At 35.1% G+C, this 18,355-nt stretch overlaps 1 protein-coding gene across 43 annotated transcripts in view; it reads left to right on the top strand.

The window, feature by feature from the left end:
- SOX5 (SRY-box transcription factor 5) overlaps window positions 1-18,355 on the top strand; it is a 1,008,244-nt gene that overhangs the window by 722,904 nt on the left and 266,985 nt on the right. The gene's annotated exons all lie outside the window — the stretch shown is intronic.

Below are 18,355 nucleotides of genomic sequence, written 5' to 3'. Positions count from 1 at the left end.
ATTTATACCCTTCTCTGACGTATTTAAAAGGACAATGAAAAGGCAAAGTTAGACTTTTGATTTAAAAGATTCTAACTTAGATGAGAATATTCCTGAGTTAAATTGATCATCACAAAAACCTATAAAAATAGTACAGATAAAAGAACTAAAATAGATAATTTTAAAATATTAGTCAAATGGATAATTACAAATTTTCTACTGTTTGCTATATACAGCATTAAAATGCAGCATTGGAGTGTAAAAGAATATGTTCTATACTGTTTGCTAAAAACCCTAACTGGTTAAGTGGAATGCCCAAAATAGAAATGGCCTCTAAATTAATCTTTTCCAGTTTTTACACATGTAGGACTTACATGTTAGAAGTTGATGAATGGTAGGAAAATGTGTCCAATAATTTAAAAGCTGCTAAAGGAAGTGAAAAAAATGTGAACATCCAAGAAGAATTTCATAAAAATATATTTTCTAGAAGCTGTGTGTCTACTTTTCTGAAATAACCTCGAGAAATAATAAATAGATAATTTTACATAGCCTCCTCATTTCTAATATTAGGGTCCTGCTGCATTGTTATACAATCTTTTTTGTTGCCTTCTGTAGAAATCTCCTTTTTTTTCAATTTTATTTTTAATGTTTCTTTATTTTTGAGGGAAAGAGACAGAGCATGGGCAGGGGAGGGGCAGAAAGAGAGGGAAACACAGAATTCGAATCAGGCTCCAGGTTCTGAGTTGTCAACACAGAGCTGGACCTGGGGCTTGAACTCACCAACTGTGAGATCATGACCTGAGTCAGAGTGGGGCACTTAACCCGCTGAGCCACCCAGGTGCCCCTGTACAAATCTCTTATATTGAGGGCCTGCAAGCAAGCAGTGTGGGACATCTCATTGTGAAAGAGAATACATTTACTATAACCTATTTGCTTCAGGGTTTGCTGTGTGGTCTATCTTGAATTAGGTTAGCTACCATCAAGTATGTGAAGGACAAGTCTGGAGAACCGGTTCCAGGGAGTTTGGAGCTACTGTATGTTAAACATTTCTTCAATTCCACAGGGAATATATGTTAGGGCAAATCAGTATTATTGCCACTACTTCTAGTTTTTTCATTCTGTTTTCACTCACTGAATATTTGCCAAGCCTATTCCTCTGTTTTGGAATTCTGAGTGCCGTTAAAAACATACCTGAAACGCATCTGTAAATGAATATTCTTTTAATTTATAAAAATAAAAAGCATTTTAATATTTTTATTCCCATTTAGATTATTTCACCTGAAAATCTATTGTTATTTAAATGCCACAATTCACCTTGTGATCTTAAGGGGGGAAATACTGCCTTTATTTTGCTGCATTTGCTATAATTATAGGCTAATTAAATGGCAAAATATCAATAGCATTATTTTATTTTTTAATATATTAACTAACTTCAATATACATAGTTTAGAATGTATATCTCAAATTACATTCATAACATATAAGGAGATTATTTTATTAATTGTCAAAAATATAGACACATACTTTCCAGAGCTCAGAAATTATAAACTTCCTTAGGAAAATTCAAGGATGCATGTTCTTTCTTCTGGAGCAAAAATGGTACACGGATGAAGAATGACAGTTTAAAAGTATGTAGTTGTGTCTAAAACAAAATAAACATTTACTTGCTGAAGGTTGGTTTCTACCTGTGATGACTACAGAACAGCATGTACTTTGATTAAAACGCATTTGAAACACCTTCTTTCTATATATTTACCTTTCGCTTTTCCTGAACACATTTAAGGCTCAGAAACACGGTGATCACGTCCTGTGATGTGTATGTAGGTGAATGAGCTAGTACATCTGCACCCTTCCTTTCCTTATCTTCTCTGGGTGTCCCTGAGCTCTCCCCAAGCTGAGACAGATGGCTGCTGGTTTAGTTATGTGCGTGGGAGAGAGGGACTTCCACATGTGATTTTTACCATTTGGTAGTAATTAGTTTGTTGTATAAATTAACATTAACTGAACCATTCTTCAGGCATTGTTTGTAATTATCTTCTTTGAGTCTCTGAGTTGTATAAAGAGATAAAAAGCAGGGAAGGCATTGCTCCTTCTTTTATAAAAGTGGAAAAATCTATCATTAGACAGAATAGATCAACAATTACTATTGTATTCCCAATAGATGAAAGACTTTGAAATAATTATAAAACAGAAAAACCAAGATTTTTCTGGAACTTAATGGTTTAGAAATACAATCAGATTTTGTGAAAATGTGTGATTTTTTTAAAGGCAGAACTGAATGTAAAAGAAAAATGAAATACAGTTTGAGGGTTGTTTTTCACATCATTTAGCAAATTTCTTTTGGTTTTCACAATAACTACCTCTTGAAGGTCACTGTCTGTCTTGTCTTTTTTCTTCCTTATATGTTGCATACTTTATTTAGATGCTTTCAAATGGAAGTATTTTAGTGTACCTTTTATGAGAAGCATGTATTTTTCTGAGATGTAGCATGCTGATATTCATCTTTTTTAAACAAAATTGTTCATGAGTAAGTGGGATTTTGATAATTCAAGCTTTAAACTCTACCGAGTTACTATTCTCTCTCCTCTATCCCCAGTGAAGATGTTGAATATGAAGGAAACAATAAATAACCTATGTTTCTTTCAGTTTGGTTTTGGCCTTGCTTATATTATTTAATATTATTTCTGAATCTTCTTCTGGTGTCTTTCTCTGAAGAGATCTAATAGCTGATACCATATAACAGATTGTCCTTTAAAGCATAAATGTTTCCCTCTGAAAAAAAAAATTCCCATCTGTGTTTTTCCTTTGAGAATTGCTCTAAGAAACTACCAAGAAGAACAAATTATTGCTAGACATATTTTGACCCAAAGTATTTAAAGTGTGTCATCACACTTTTACTGTCCATAACACAGTCATAACTTTGATGTTGACAAGAAAATATGATGGTCATTATTCTACCAAGAGTTTCTTTATTGCAGCCTATTAGGTAATAAAACCCCAGTCACACCAGAATTAATATTTGTGTGAACCTGTTATTAGATTATTAATAAAAAGAGAAATATATATATATCATAAGTAGCTTTTTTCTATCATACAGTTACTGATTAGATATTAGTTGTAGAAGCTATAAATACCAGAAGTAATTCATTTCCTGGCTTGAAAAAAATATTGTTGCAATTTGGTTCAAGGAATACAATTATTTAATGAGTCTCCAAGATTTAAAAATATTTCAGTACCATTGCAAATTACTTGGAAAAATAAGAACATTTTGTCCTTATTTAGAACAGTTACACTTAGTGCATCTTTTTGTGTGTGAATGAATAAAATTAAGATGAATAAAACGTTTTTTTAATTAATTTTAAATCTGTTTTGTTTTGAATTGTTAGATAAGCCATTCATGTATTTATGTTAATGTGAGGTTAAAAGAGCTTTGCCACTTTTTTTTTTTTTTTAAGTAAGACTGTTTTAAGAAGTGTTTCTGGATTACTGCAATTGAGGTATTTTTTAAGTACTTCTAATGCAGAACTTATATTTATGAAATAGGAAAAAGAGAAATACTTTGTGCCTAGGAGTTTGGCCTACCCCAAAGAGTATATCTTCCTATGTTTTCCATAATCCACTGAGATTCTAAATCATGCTTCTGCTTTGCATATGTATCACTTTTAACCACTTTTATAACCCCAAAGTTTTGGAATTTTCAAAAATTTTGCCTCCTCAAAATTACTTATGCACATGTATTTTTTTTTCTCAAATGAGAAAAAGGAAATCATTATTGGCTAGTCTCTTTATTTGGGTTGTAAATTAAAGAAACATAAAAGCCTTATGCTCTGTGCTTTTCATTCAGTGTCTAGAGCTGGCTAAGCAGGAAGCCAACTTCATCCTGAAGATGTTTCCTCTCCCTGCCTCCCAGGACAGAGTCATACTTTCTTTTAAATGGGGGCCAGTATAGATTTGGGTAAAATTTTGAAGAGCAAACTTTATGTCTACTCAACATCCATTCCATATACTATGTGTTATCTGCAAATGATATAATTTTGACAAAACACTTTAATAGAATGGTTTTTGATTTGTGCATATTAAGATTCTTAACATTAGGCCAAAATATTATTTCGTGTGAGGGAAAGTAGTCTTTATGTTCCTCAGGTAAATTTAAGTCCTAATTCTTGGAAGTGATGCAAAATAAACACTTCTGATTTCAAACTGTTTGATTTTGCTTTGTGTATGTACTTGTGCTCATAAGAGCACATGAATCAAGGCTTACATGCACCTTTTGAAAAAAATCACAATATCCTATCATTCTCATTCATATAAACCTAAACCATTGTTTCATTGTTCCTCAATTCAAAAAAAAATTTTATTTCAATATTTCTTCTTTTGGAAAAATGGTTTTTAGATGAAAACCATCAACTGTTGACAAATATCCTACACAGAAACCCACTGAATATATTTTGTGACCACCATTTGAAATGCAGACTCTTGCATGACATGATATATTTTGGAACCAGAGATAAGAAAGGAGGGGGAAAAAAAAGAGCAGCTCTTCTGTGGCTGTGGCTGTGGCTGTGAAGCTCAAAGAGAATACATTAATTAACCCAAGAGAATTTCTAGGAAGCTGTACTGAGAAGCTGTAGCTTTGAAATCTAGTGATCTTTATCCACTGTTGGGTTTGGGTCAAAGACCTTGGATAGAGAAGGAAAAAAGGGAAGGGGGTACATTATAGGAACCAGATGTTAAAAACTGATAAAGGCTGACCAGCCCCCTGCTGCTGAAATCTAACCCCACCTCCATCAAAAAGGTGACATTCTCCTCTGAAGCCCCTATGTCCTTCGAGGAGAGAGAGAGAGACAGTTCTGGCTCTGCATTTTTCCTTTGGCCTACCTTGTCGAATGGCCCTAGAAGACTAAACAGGTGTTATCTACTTTTGATTTCAGTGCATTTAAATTAATCCTGTCAGCTCAGCTGTTAAAACAACTGTCATCTCCAGCTGTTAGTAATTTTCGACTGGGCACTTTCACAGGTTGCCAAGATCTGAGCCTGCATTGTGTGTCTTTCTGAATGCGGTAGAGTAACAATTTGTGTTTTGGTTTTTTGGTTTTTTTTAAAGGGGCTTGTATTGTGATGCTGCACACGTTGATATGATCGTAATAATAATAATTTCAGAAGACTCTCTGGTACTGTGTTTTTCAATATGTAAATAAACCATGTACGGTATGCCACTTCTATCAATATTCTGTGGACACGTTACATAACTTTTTGGCATATTTAATTAAATAGCCAATAAGTCAACTTGGAAGTCCTAAAAGTGGGAGAAATAGTAAAAAGTTAGAAGAAGATAGTATTGCACGTGCTTATAAAGCTTTCTGTGTTTCCAGAAACAATAGTTGCTTCTAGCTTTATTTTTTTCTTAAACTGAAGTATTCAGTAAAATGTTTTCTTTCTTTTTAACAGTTTGAGTAACTCTGCACTTTCAAGCATAATGTAAGGTTTCTGGCTTGATCTTCTCCTATTGGACATTTTAAATCATAAGAGGAATTTCTTGTGTAATTTCAATATTTGGGATCTATCTCAGTAGCTCTTAACGCTAATATTGTGGAGGGCAGGAAAGGCTATTATGAAATTCAATCTATTATCAACAATTGGAACTCACTGAAAATGTGTAGTGATCTCAACTCTATCAAAGAAAGACTTTCATTTGCCATTCATGTAACCATCTGGAACCCATGAATATTCCTCCTATCCTAACCTTACACATTGTAAAATCAAAAAATTATAGGTTTTATTTTTCTTTTATAAAGTCTTAATTAGGGTGTTAAGTTTTTTCCTGTTAAAAAGTATGTTTCAAAAGAAAAAAAGATATCAATTACTTAAATTGACTTTAAAGTGTTTATGTTTAGAAATAATGCAATCAGATCAATCATGAAAATAATTTTCACAAAAATGTACTAGCCTCAAAATTTCTGGCCAACAATATTGTACTTGAATTCATGTTATACTGATTCACACACAAAAAGATGCACTAAGTGTAACTGTTCTAAATAAGGACAAAATTTTAAAAAAGGAAAATAAAAATAAATATTGAGTCATGAAAGAGAAATAAAAATTTTAGGGGCACCTGAGTAGCTCAGTTGGTTGAGCATCCAACTTCAACTCAGGTCATTATCTCACTGTTCATGAGTTCAAGCCCCACATCAGGCTCGCTATACTGAATTCATGTTATAACATGATATTCATGTTATATATTAGTTAAATAACATTCATTCCCTAAGGAAGCGTGTGTGTACATGAAGATAAAGGAAAAGATTACAATGTATATGATATACATGTGTACCAATTACATAATTTATTAGAATCGAATATTGTAATTCACAATGAATAAAGAATATTTGACGGGACTCTGTCAATACTTATCAAAATTAAAATATATCTGCACTTTGGCTTAGTAATTACAGTATTAGAAGCTAAACATTCTCACATATATATGTCAGAATTAGTAAAGTATATCATTTGTGACATTATTGTTGTGGAAAAACTAAAAGTTTTATACGGGATGATGTAAGTGTATTGTGCATTCATCGGTGGATTTCTATGAAAGTGTTAAACATTAGAGAAATTTATCCATAGAAATATGGAAACATGTCTGTGATTTATATTTTAAGTTTAAAAAGTTGCATAATAGTAAATATAATATCCTATTTTTAGAAGCATTAATGTATATTTGTATATTCATTTAAGTATTTAATATTTATTTGAATGTATATATAGTAAGTTATGAATACATGTTTTATTTTGGCTATTTTATTGATATTTATAATAACATTATTAATATTATAAAATTTTATTAATATTTAATTTAATTACTAGGGATTTGATCTTAATAAAAATGAACATCTTTAGTAATGCCAATAAGAACTACCAGCAGTTTTGTTTTAGTTTTGTTTTGTTTTCTTAGAAAGAGAGCATGAGTTTGGGGAGAGGGGCAGAGGGAGACAGAGAGAGAGAGAGAGAGAGAAAGAGAGAGAGAGAAAATCCCAAGCTGCTCCATGCTCAGCGCAGAGCCCAGAATGGTCAATCCCACAACCCTGGGATCATGACCTGAGATGAAATCAAGAGTCAGACGCTTAACCGACTGAGCCACTCAGGTGCCCATTTTTAGTTTCCCTAAACACTAATTTACATGGGAAGAAAGTCATTAAAAACTAATATAATGTAGAAAATATATGTGTGAAGTTGGGGGTGATGAGGTAGAGTTGGGGACAATAGGAAAGCTATAAAAAATGTTGATTGAAGGCTTTATTTCCAAAGCTGTATCTGCAGAAAGAGGAAAGAGTTCATATGACTATGCTTGTTCAAACATACAATGGGAATCTTAATGGGAAATAGATATGCCTTGCTTAAAAATATATTCTGGTAAAGATTAATGTATTTGAATTTATAAGATAGTCTTTGTATTAGTTTCCTCACACTGCCATAGCAAAGTAACTCAATCTGGGTGGCTTAAAACAAGGGAAATTTATTTTTTCACAATCCTGGAGTTTATAAGTTTGAAGTCAACGTGTCAGCAAAGTCATGTTCCCTCTGACAACCTTAGTAGAATCCTTTTCGAATCTTTGCCACTTTTTTAGCTACTGGTGTTGGCCATCCAGCCTTGCCATTCCTTGGTTTGCAAATGCATCACTCTGATCTCTGGCTCTGTTGTCACATGGTGTTCTCTTTGTGTTTTTACATGGCCATCTTCTTGTAAGGACCCCAGTCTTAGGACCCACCCTAATAATCTCATCTTAATTAAATCTGCAAAGATTCCATTTCAAATTAAAGGTTAGATTCACAGGCACTAAGTTAGAACTTCAACATACATTCTTTGGGTGAATACAATTCAACCCATAACTCTCTTAAAAATGTAAACACAAACGAGTAGATAAGCGAATTGACCATTCATAAATTGCAATGAATCACATCGGAATTTAAATTGATATATAAAAATAAATATTGAGGGGCGCCTGGGTGGCTCAGTCGGTTGGATGTCTGACTTCAGCTCGGGTCATGATCTTGCGGTTTGTGGGTTCGAGCCCCGCATTGGACTCTGTGCTGACAGCTCAGAGCCTGGAGCCTGCTTTAGATTCTGTGTCCCCCTCTCTCTCCACCCCACCCCCTGCTTGTGCTCTGTCTCTCTCTGTTGTTCAAAAATGAATAGACATAAAAAATTTTAAAAAAGGAAAATAAAAATAAATATTGAGTCATGAAAGAGAAATAAAAATTTTAGGGGCACCTGAGTAGCTCAGTTGGTTGAGCATCCAACTTCAACTCAGGTCATTATCTCACTGTTCATGAGTTCAAGCCCCACATCAGGCTCGCTGCTGTCAGCCTGTCAGCGCTAAGCCCGCTTCCAAACCTCTGTCCCCCGCTCTGCCCCTTACTCGCTTGTGCTCTCCCAAAAATAAAAAATATATATATTTAAAAAGGGAAAGAAGGAAAAATTTTAGAGTTCATAGAGGTCTTGATACAGGGCACTCCACCTAAATGAACTCTTGAGTGGGAAGTCTGGACTTCTCAATGTTGACCCAAAGGGCCTGGGCAGATAGCTGCAAGTGGACAAAAGGTAGGAAATGCTGAAAGGAGGAAGAGAATGTCACAAAGTAAAAATAAACAATCAGAAAATGTTTATGTGCCCCTGAAAGCCACCTTGTTGCCCAGAGATTCAGCTCCCAGCCTATCATAGGCATGAAGAAATTTGTAACACCTCGTGACTAGAAGAGCTATATTTAGCATTTATAGATGTTTTTTTGTAACTTGTATTTCCCTTGTGACCCGATTTTGCCAAACACCCTTATTGTTTAAAAAACAAAGCCAGAAATATGACTGCAGTTTGCTCAATGAAACCGTGTTGTTTTCTTTCCATGCCAGGATTGTGACTACAGAAAAAAAGGGTTGTTGTTGTTTTTGTTGTTTTAAAGGAGCAAGGATAATTTTTGCATTGTAATAGCATCTCAGTTTTTGGTTTCCATTTTACATTGATTCTGATGCTGTCAGCCAAAGATCAAAAGAAATGTTTGAGTGAAGCTGACTCAGGCTGACCTGTCTGTATTTATGTCCGAGTTAAACATGTCTCCACCACCTATTAGGAGGCGAGTGTTGCAGTGAGACCCGGTCCTCTGACTTGAGTGCTCAAGACTGGGGAGGAGAAGGCAGTGCTACATGCTGCTTGACCTTTCCTCTGTGAGACAGGGGTGTCTTCTGTATTCCTGCCCCATGCTTTCTTTCAAGCGTTCTTAGGAGTAATGTTGAGAAATGTTAGGTCTAAGTGTAAACGACTGGGTTTTTCATTGAACTACGGAAGGTTAATGGACGAGGGGGGGAAAAAAACTGAGATGGGAAATGGGGGAAACTTTTTCTTGGCTGGGAAAGGCATTATTGCAAGTCAAAGCAGGGAAAGAATAGACACAGTCACCATTTGCCTTTTTTGTTTTTTTGGTATTCATTTTGCCAGAGGAAAATGCGATTACTTATAACGTTGATTATCTAAACCTTAAACTATTTCTTATTTCATAAATTCAAAGAGTGTATTACAGGGATGCATTCCATCTGTATGTACAATGCCCTTAGAAAAGTGGTGAGCAGATGCTTTCCACAGCGTATATTGTCTGTTCAGGCAAATACGAAAATTTAACTGCACATACAGTAAATTATTCAATCAAGTATGAAGTTTCAAGGTTATTAAGAGGAAGTGGCAGCAGTATATAGAAAATTGGCAGACTACAAAACTTTCATTTAGATGAAGATCTTGACTTTGTTCTAAATTGTCATGCTTGACTATCTGTTTTTATGTTGCAACCAGTCTGATCCTTATCTGTCAGACTCATAGCACGTTGTGTTTAAGTTGTATAACATACGTAAAAAAATTTCTCTTTATCTGTTAATGGTAGGAAATAGGTAAAAAAAAAGAACCACCATAACAACAAACTAATTTTGAGTAGCTTGAAAGATTATACTAAACTTAGTAATGCTACTTTTTAATAATAGTAGGTAACATTTATTAAACATATAGTTTTTTCCTCAGGCATCATGCACTTTAGATCTCTCTCTCTCTCTCTTTCTCTATATATATATGTATGTATATATATGTGTATACACACACACACATACATACAAACACACATACTATTATAGATGAGGAAACTGTTGTCTAGGTGGGCTAAATAAATTGACTAGAAAGGTAGTAAAAGCAAGATGAGCTTGGATATGTCTGGTACAAAACTAGCTTTTAAACCATTGCAGTATATTATTTCTCATAGATTAAAACAATATGATGAACATAGTTAATATGAATGAGTTTATGAAATAATGCACGAATTAATTTATTTATACTGATTTTTTGATAAATACCTGGGCTTACAAAATAATATGACATACAACAAAACAAGTAACAGGGACAACCTTGTTACACCAATTATGTTATTGTATCGAAGACATTTTTTAAAATATATCAAAAGCTCCATGCAAGAAAAAGATATCAGGAAATAATAGATTCCATTAAAAAGGCACATATTTTGTTGGAGAAAAGAGTGGATTATTTCATGATGTAGTGATGTACCTGGAGATAGCCAGTATTTGAATAGACAGAGATGGAGGGAGGGCCCTCTAGGTCTCTGTCAAGTGGGATTGAATTGGGATGAATAGTTTAGTGGTTTAATAAAAACAAACAAGCAAAGAAACAAAAAACACAGAGGCTAAAATACATCAAGTATTATCACAAGGAATAAATAGTTTATTGGGGATATAAGGAAAATAAATTGAGAAAAGGAAAACAAAGTAGATTCCAAATGTAGTTTAGGGTCAGGTTGAAGAAGCCCTAAGTATATAGGGTTCCTGGTAGTTCAGTTGATTATATGTCCAACTCTAGGTTTCAGCTCAGGTCATCATCTCATGGTTTGTAAGTTTGAGCCCCACATTGGACTCCGCACTTGCAGTGTGGAGCCTGCTTATGATTCTCTCTTTCTCTCTCTCTCTCTCTCTCTCTCTCTCTCTCTCTCTCTCTCTCTCCCCCTCCCTCCCTCCCTCTGTCCCTCCCCCACTGGTGCAGTCTCTGTCTCTCTAAAAATAAATAAATAAACTTTAAAAAAAAGAAAACCCGAAATGTCACTCTAAAGAGTTAAAACTTTATACGTTAGACATTGAAAAGCAATTGATGATTTTTCCAGCAGGGAATGATCAGATCAGAGTTGTAGTTCAAAATCCATTTTCATCATTGATTATTCTTGGTTACCACACACTTGCTTGGGTCGTTGGCTAACAACAACGATATCCAAACAAACTGTCGTGCCATGCTGATGATAGATGTATCACTAAGATGTTTTTTCCATTTTAGTGGGATTTCAGGTGGGAGGTATCCTATAGATAGTGTGTCAGGTAGCTCTGTGTTTAGATGATATATCTACACTGGATTTTATGTTGCTTATTTACAGAATTTGTATCTTACTATAAACCTTGTGATATTTATTTCTACCCTGAGTTTAAATATCTTGAGACCATAAAGCTTGTTTAGTTACTAAATAGCATGACTTCAGTACATGATAGTTGCCTAATTTTGTTTATTGAATGAAGGGATAGATGAGGAAATATTGGATGCCTAGTTAAGTAATTATTTGCTAAATGGGTAAAATTTAAATAAACAAAATCCTACAACTCTTTGTCTTCCTCTACCTGCAACTCTCTCTACAACCATTGACACCTCTGGTTTTGTGACCTAGTATCACTTTCTCCCACTGATGAGATAATATTCACACTGTACCATTTTATAAGCCATTTAACCCTTCACTTTCCAGGATAATGCCTACATGTCCTTTCAAACTCAGCGAAGCATCACCTCTTCTAAGAAGGATTTTCTTAAAGGCTGGTTAGAAACGTGGCTTCTGTGCTCATTCTTTATGCTTACATAAGATTTACTATTTATACCTCATAGCATTTAATCACTCAATTTCACAGTCTCTTTCTCCACTAGACTATAGATGTCTTGAGGTCAGGGATAATGTCATTTCATCTTTGTGTTCTTAGGCTAATACAGGATTTGGTAGATAGCAAACTAGTGTTAAATATTTGATGAAAGAATGAGCGGTGAAAGGTTGAAAGATTTGTGAGAGGGCTATCAGAGTGTTCTGTGATAGAGGTGGCCAAAACCAAAATCAGGTTTTGGCTTTATGGATATAGAGAAGACAATTTCAGAAATCTTGAAGGTTAGAAATGAATGGGACTTGGTGGCAGACAGTCTGTGAAGATAAAAACGAAGAGGTTAAAGATGCAAAGTGACCTACAATATGAAGATGTCATCAAATGAAGTGGGTGAGTCACGAGAGAACCTGATTTCTTGTTGGGACTGATGATGAGTTTTCTTTGGCATATAGTAATTCTAAGTTACCATTGGGCAATACATTAATAATTTAATGAGAAATTGGAACTTGCAAGGGATCAGGAAAGGACATAATTTAAACAATTTTTTAATGTTTATTTATTTTTGAGAGAGAGACAGCACAAGTGGGGGAGGGACAGAGAGAGAGGGAGACACAGAATCTGAAGCAGGGTCCAGGCTCTGAGCTGTCAGCACAGAGCCCGATGTAGGACTCGAACTCGTGAACGCTGAGATGACCTGAGCCGAAGTCGATGCTCAACCTACTGAGCAACCCAGGCGCCCCAGAAAAGGACATAATTTGCAAGACATTCACATAGTAATGATAGTCGGAATGCATGAATGGAAGAGATTTTAATAGAAACCTTAGAAGAGAAAGGGAGGACGGAATCTGTGGGACACCTACGTGTGACACATTCAGAGAAAAAGTACCAGAGAATAAATGGTGAGAGAGAGAAACAAGAAAGACCAATTTTAGGGAAGTTAAGTTTGAATGTGGTTTTGTGTGTGTGTGTTTTTCCCAGCTGTATTGTGGCATAACTAACCAGTAAAATGTAAAATTTTTAAGGCATATATCATGATAATTTGATAGATACATACATTGTGAAAGGATTCCCCCCTCCCCATCGCATTAATTCTGTAGTTCTAAGAATGTTGAGTGGCTGGAGTAGAAGTTGTTAGTGGAATAATATTCTATAGTGTGGCTAAGAAATAGGTAGTTAGTGAAGATGTCAGAAGCCAGATTGCCAAGGATTAAGGCGATGAAAAAGAAATCAGTAAGATGGTAAATTATGGTAGTAGTAGAATTAAGATGATTAATTGTTCAAGGGGCAGTTCCCTTTTTACCTGAAATGACATATGCACCTGGAGGATGTTTATGTGGCATGTATTGAACTGTACTCCAGAAACACAAACATTTTACAAACAATTAGAGTTGCTACTTATCTCTCCTATATATCTGGAAACACAAAAATGTCAGGGTGGACTTTTTGGAGAATCAGATTTCAGTATTAAGAGTAATCACACAGCCAAATGATAAACTGCTATCCTTGAGTAAACCATGTTTTATAAATGTGTCATATTTTGAAATGGAAGAGTACAGAGTTAGTAAGTACATGAGGAATGTGAATGGCTGGTGTCTATTACCTAAACCATATGGTAGATGTCCACGCTCTGTTATAAAACGCTGAATTGAATCTCATGTGCTTAAAAAACAAGGAAGAGAATTAACTGTCCCTTTAAGTTTGTTCCATGTCTGGTATTTTGCATTTTATGGTTGTAGCATGTATTTCCTGGAAGAAAGCTTTTCTCTTTTCATAGCTGAAAGGTGGATTCTGAAGGCCATCCTCTTTCCGTAGAAATGCTAGGACACGGTAGTAGCATGAATGGTTAAATGAACGAAAATACCTGGTTTGTTTCTCCCAAGGATAAAATTTATCAGTGCACCTGAAAGCCTGAGGACCATTTACATTTGAAATCAGCAATAGGGATGGAATCTAAATCCAAGTATCATTGCAGTTTAACTTACCTAATAGTAATCCCCTACATTTTTTTTGTAAATAAAGTTTGATAAAATAAAGAGTTTAAAAGTGTGGGGAAAAAAATCTAAGGTGTAAAAATTCATGCTTCGCAAAAAAAGTGAAAATTTTGTATAGAAAAGGTGAGAAATCTTGCAGTGTAATGTTTGACTGTATCAAGCTGAGTTTTAAAATTTCACCAACAAAAGAAACGTATGTTTTTTGAAGCAAACCCTGCAGTAGAAATGTGGGCTTACCCTCCAGAGATTTCACGTGATAGACAAACCACTGGATAAGCTAAGAATTGATTGTATTTGAGTTACTCCTGTGTGTTGACAGCCACCTCAAAAAAATCTGTAAACCCTGTGGACTTGGAAGATTGGGGCAAAGCCTTAAAGTTGCCACACTATTTTTTTTATTTTTTATTCATCTTTTTCATGCTCTCTTTTCCTCCTCCTCCTCCTCTTCCCTTCCTTCCCCTCTCCCTTCCCCTTTCTTTTTATTGACCACTGTATTAAAATTAGACTAGGTCCCCAGTTCTATTGTGGCCAGCAAGTCCTGTCCACTGAGTTTTGCTGTCATGCTGTCACCAGGTTTGGGTGTTGTAAAACTGACCCAGGAGCTATAGGGAAGATGAGTAACACCTCTTGCTTCTGGCGAGACTTCCCATCTGCTTTTTTGAGAAAATAAGCCCAACGAGGAATTGGATGTGACAAGTATAGCGATTCCCTATAGTAGTATTTCTTACTGTGGTCCAGTGCCTCACTAACTGCCTCGTAATAACATGGAGCACTTTTCAATGTGTTTGCATTTTAACCAGCTTTGCAAATAAACTGTTTTGCATTAGTATCTAATTTAATTTTACAGTCCTACAAGGTAGAATTATCCCAATTTTACAGATAAGGAAAGTCACAAAAGCTACATATGACACTCTTAAAGAAATTCTAATGAGAATACTTGTTTGTACGGTGATAGACCTTCCTCTTTCAGGGCAGTTACTATTGTAAACATAGTTTGTCACGTGAACAGCACAGTGTTCTTTTTCTGGGAAGGCAGTGCTTTAGAGCAGCATTCGATATGACAGGTACAAAAGGAGACAGTAAGAATAAAATTTTCTGCTCTCCATCTATATAGTGGTATAGATGCTTAACCCCTTGCACATTTTGATACAGAAGTTTTGTTTTATACAGAAAAGTGATAGATAAGTATTGTACCACTTATGTCCCAATTTTGAAGTGTTGTCATATCTTACTTGTCATCAATGATTATATTTTAAGAACTCTTCTCACTATGTTCATTCCTTTGGTTCATCAATCTAACAGTGGTGCATCCATTTATTAGCAAGTATTTATGAAATTCTTAGTGCGTTCAGGCAATGGGTTGACACAATTTCATAAAAAGCCTTATCAGTGTTTGATACCAGAATTGAGAAAGTATCATGACATCCTCCATTTTCTCACTGACATTTTAGATCTCACTCTAAAAATATTTCAGTTCTTTTAAGTGCACTGTGTTTTGTGCCACTGACATATTTTTAAAAATTTTTATATTTACATTCAGTACCTTTAGAGGATTGGCTTCAAATTACATTAATGGAAAGCAGTCTAGTTTATTATTTAATGTGAAATTCGGTGTGTCCAACTTTAGATCGCCATAGATAAAATAGATTGTTAAACTTTAGATGGTTGTTTCGAGCAGAAACATGCGTAACTATTAATATGCTTAATCTTCTCTAGACCACTGTAATTTTCTGTAGGATAAACTTTGTTAATATTAGTAATACCAAAGAGATCTTTTTACTGTGTACTTCATAAAAACAACAAAAGTTGAGAAATACTGAAGTTACCTTTTAGAATAAACTATTTAGTAGCTGGTTAATGTCCATACATGGACACTTCTCATATAAGATCCTTGTGGAAAAATCTTTCCTGTGTAGAAGATTTAAACTCCATATTATTCCTTTGGTTGCTGTATCAAACTTTATCCCTATCTCAAATTGCTGAGGGTTTTGCTGCTTACCTGTTTCATACCCACTCCTACAATATCTTTGTTCAGAAAAGTTTCAAGCAATTAGAAAGATTTGGCTAAATTGTTGGGGAGAAGGGATATAGGGTTGATTTTGGAAGCTCATTATCATTTTTTATATTTATTTATTTTATTTTGAGAGAGTGGGAAGGGCAGAGAGAGGGTCAGAGAGAGAGGCAGAAAGATAATCTCAAGCAGGTCCCACACTGTTAGTGCAGAGCCTGATGCGGGGCTTAAACCCATGAACCGTGAAATCATGACTTGAGCCAAAATCAAGAGTCAGACCCTTAACCAACTGAGCCACGAAGGTGCCCCTCATTACCATATTTCTTTTTAATTTTTTAAAATGTTTATTTTTAAGAGAGAGAGAGCACGTGTGATCAGAGGAGAGGCAGAGAGAGGGAAAGAGGATCCAAAGTGGGCTCTGTGCTGACAGCAGAGAGCTCGATGTGGGGCTCGAACTCACAAACCATGAGATCATGACCTGAGCTGAAGTCAGTTGCTTAACCAACTGAGCCACCCAGGTGCCCCTCATTATCATTTTTTTTTAAGTTCATTTATTTTGAAAGAGAAAGGAAGAGAGCTACAGTGAGCAGCTGCGCATGAGCAGGGTAGGGGAAGGGAGAGAGAAGGAAAGAGAGCATCACAAGCAAGCTCTGTGCTGTCAGTGCAGAGTTTTGGGGATTGATCCAACAGATTGTGAGATCATGACCTGAGCCGAGATCAAGAGTCCGATGCTTAACCAACTGAAGCACCCAGGTGCCCCGGGAAGCTCATTATCATTTTTAGGGCATTAACATTTCATCATTATTAATTAATGGACATTAGCAAGGAATTTCGAACTTTAACTTTTAAACAGATCCTATTATTAACCTGTTATTATACCACTATCTTTAGCATTATCACCGCCAAATTAAAGGGCAAGAATAAGTAAGAATGGTTAAAAAGTTGTAATATTACTCCTTACACTTTTATCCACTGGAAGAAAATAATACAGAATGAACGATTTTACCAAAATATTCTCATAGTGTTCCTGTTAGTAGAGGGAGGGAAGAGGGCAGTGAAGTCCTCAGCTAAAGAGATGGCATCTTTTCATAAGTATTTACTGTGGTTGAAGAGGAGAAAAAAAGACTTCTAATGATAGTACAGTGACTATTTTCATGAACCAGACTTGGTTTTTGAATTAGTAATGTTGAAGTTTCTATTTTGGCTAAGCAGTCCAAGTATGCCTCTTTTTATACAATAGATTTGTTATGAAAATTTGTGTATATATTTGCCTGTTGTAGATCAAAAATTTTTAAATGATTTTATTGCAAATAATTTAAATACATTATTGGAATTCTAATAATTATTTCTTTGATTTAAAAAAGTATCCCATATTACCTTAGTAATTTTCCTCAATTTATTAAGTATTTTTTAAAATTTTATTTATTTATTTTGAAAGAGAGAGAGAGAGAGAACTGACGAGGGCAGAGGGAGAGGGAGAGAGAATACCAAGCAGGCTCTGCTCTGTCAGCACAGAGCCCAATGCAGGGCTTGAACTCAGGAACCTTGAGATCATGACCTGAGATAAAGTCAGACGCCCAACTTACTGAGCCATCCAGGCAGCCCTCAAGTTTTGTTTTTTAAATGCAGCTTTATATTTTATTATTTCCTGAGGGCAGAATTGTATCATCATAGAGTCAGAAGAATAATTGGTCAGAGCTGTAAAGTTAAATATGTGTGTGATTTTAAGGGCCTACTGTTTTTTTTTTTTTTAATTCTTCTGCAATGTTTGGGATGAAAAATGGAATATGCTATTATATATATGTGTGTGTGTAAAATGTAAATCTAATGCGTGCATGAGAATACATATGTACTCATATATACATGGGTAAAATTTATATGCACTAAGTGAGATTAACCAAATGGAAAGGGACACCCAACTTCAGGATGCCATCTGCATTTTTGCCTCTGATCCTGATTAAGGATATAAACCCTTAATTCTCATTGTTTAAAAATGGCAGCCACAGGAAAGGGAAGGATTAAAAATTCTGTATTTTGGGCAGACAGAACAAATAATTAGATCCTTAGATTTAATCTGAGTCAGTAAATATTTGTTGAATGCTTACTATACCCTAGTCAATGTTCTAGGTACAGGAAATACAGCAGAGGACAATAGAGAAAGCCCTTGAATTTACGGGTCTCCAGTGAGAGAAGTCTGATAATAAATATAATAAATAGGTAAAATATATAGTGTGTCAGATAAAAATAAGTGGTATTAGAAAAAAAATAAAGCAGAAGGTGGAGGTTTGGAAATGTAGAGAAGGGTGAATTTATAAATCCTCCCAGAGAAAATGACACTTGAGTAAAGACTTGAAGTAGTTGAGGGAGCAAGCTATTTGGATATTTGGGAGAAGATCAGTCCAGTCAGGGAACAGAGTGCAAAGGGCCTGGC

This window comes from Acinonyx jubatus, chromosome B4 (genome assembly GCF_027475565.1).
Source record: "Acinonyx jubatus isolate Ajub_Pintada_27869175 chromosome B4, VMU_Ajub_asm_v1.0, whole genome shotgun sequence".
Classification (NCBI taxonomy): Eukaryota; Metazoa; Chordata; class Mammalia; order Carnivora; family Felidae; genus Acinonyx; species Acinonyx jubatus.
Note: the sequence above shows the minus strand (reverse complement) of the source record. Positions and strands in the feature narration are given on the sequence as shown.